This window comes from Plecotus auritus (assembly GCF_963455305.1).
Source record: "Plecotus auritus genome assembly, chromosome: 1".
NCBI lineage: Eukaryota > Metazoa > Chordata > Mammalia > Chiroptera > Vespertilionidae > Plecotus > Plecotus auritus.
This window is the reverse complement of record NC_137770.1, coordinates 158,509,949-158,512,067: the sequence shown is the minus strand read 5'-3', so window position 1 is coordinate 158,512,067 and position 2,119 is coordinate 158,509,949. Positions and strand designations below refer to the sequence as shown.

The following is a 2,119-nucleotide window of genomic DNA, read 5'->3' as shown; positions in this document are numbered from 1 at the left end:
TGCTGAGCCTCTTCCCTACCCACATCAGGACCAGGCTCCTGGAACCTTTACCCAGGCCCCCAAGTGATGAACTTTGGTTGGCCACTTCGTAAGTCTAGAGATAAGAGGTTCTCTGCCCCACGTGGTATGGGCAAGTGACTATACCCAGGACTCAAGTATGGCCTGGAGTGACGAGGCCTAATCTGATTTTCCAATTCACAATATCTTTCTTGTATCCACAGCCACCTAAATTCTGTGCCCCTGTGCTCTGCCCAGTGCTTTCCCTCTATTCTCCCCCCACCCCCACCTCCAGTGCCAACTGTTTCTGCCACTCTCTCAAGCCAAGCCAGGTCTTGAATCACTATTCCTCTCTAACTTTTCCAGAAGGAATCACTGTGTCTCAGATCTGAGTTCTAAACGGTGACATGGGTCACTCTCGGAAGGTGCCACTCACTGAAGTGAAAATCTATTTTACAGTTTCATATCCAAGGGCACATTCATTTGTCACCCCTGTTGAGCTCATGGGGCTCCTCTAATTAATACACCATACTTCCCTCCTGACTCACTGAGTCAGGGATGGCAGAGCGTTTCATTGGCCTTTCTATGCCTGCCTATAATCATTTTACCTGGGACTTCGTGTATCTGTAGTGACCTGATTCAATTCTTTTTGGGGAGAAGGTGGAGGGTTACAAATTCCAAATCCAGCCTTTATTGCCATGCTTCAGAGGCTGAGCAAGAAAGAGAAGGCTCAATCCTGCTTAGCTGTTCCCAGACCCAGAGGCAGCTGGAGGGCAGCCCCGGAAGTCTTTTCTGCCCAGCAGAAGGGCTATGGGGAAGGAGAGAGGTCTCTGCTGCTGCCAGGAGGAGGAAGACCTGGAGCAGCAAGCTGACCTCCAGAAGTCAGGAAAGACCCACAAACAGGCGGAACACCAGACATTGGGAAGGATGGTTGGACTGAGGAAACTCATGGTGTCTCCAAACAGCACTTAGATCTCACAGAAGGGCACCCAGTTCCTGCTGGCTCCAGGAACTGAGACCCTAAGGAAGGCACACCCAGACTGAGATGTTCACAAAGGGTCCCTGATAGCACCCTTGCCCTCTGTTCAGCAAGCATCAGGAGAAGGTCTGGAGAAACAAGGACAGGGCCTGGGTGGGTAGGAGCTGAGAGGGGGATCTGGGATGAGCATGAGAGGCAGGGCATCAGAGCTTGGCATGAGGGGACAATGTGGGGTCCTCTAGCTCCTTCTCTGCTGCTCCTGCTGATGGATAACAGTGATGGGGTTGGTGATGCTGCCTATCAAGGTCCAGTACTTGTCAAAGCTGATGTATCCATCGTGGTTGGGCATCCAGGTTCTGGATGAGCTTGTCAGCAGCCTTTTGGTTGGTTCCCCTGTCTGTCAGCGTGTGGTTGAGGCTTTCTGAAGCATCTTTCCGAAGCTGCTCTTGATGATCTTGTTCTTGACCAGGCTGTGCATAGACATGTGTTTATAGAAGTTTAATACCAGGACCATGACTGCCTTCTCCAGTTCTGTGTAGCAGTCTGCCATCTCACTGCCACTCCTCGAGGGGTCTGCCCTCAGTCCACTTCTTTTTCAGTGAGGCTCTGTGGCCTGGGTTCTGGCACCACCAAGCAGGACTCCTCACCATCCCACTCCCAGAATGGGCCCAACTCCCTCCTTCCCTGACTGGCTGAGCTGGCTCAGTGGGGATGTGGCAACTGAGCTCATTCTTGACTTGGCCCTGGGGTTGGCCTGATTCAATTCTAATATTGTCCAAAAGACCTTTGGAATCTTTGCATAATGTCACATGGTTAATCTCTCTCCCTAAAAGACAAAAGCACTGCTGGAAAGATTGTTTTGTTTTTTTTTCCTTTTTCTTTTTTTAAAATATTGCATGAGGCTTGCTTAGGTACTTAAAAGGAAATCACAGGCAACTTGTCACCTTTCTTGACATCTAAAGAAAATGTACTTATACTCTTAAATTAAGGGCTATATTCTTTTAAATGACCATTAAGCCAGCCCAATTGTCACTTAAGGAAACAAAGAAATCAAACAATATACAAACACTAGAGGACCAGTGCACAAAATTAGTGCACTCGGAGGGTGGGGTCCCTCAGCCTAGCCTGTGCCCTCTCACAGTC

At 49.4% G+C, this 2,119-nt stretch overlaps 1 pseudogene across 1 annotated transcript; it reads right to left on the bottom strand.

Annotated features, from left to right (window-relative positions):
- Positions 1–1,214: 1,214 nt before the first annotated feature.
- Positions 1,215–1,526, bottom strand: LOC308250485 (protein S100-A16-like; annotated as a pseudogene). The gene has a single exon. The product of its transcript is annotated as a protein S100-A16-like (transcript).
- Positions 1,527–2,119: the final 593 nt, after the last annotated feature.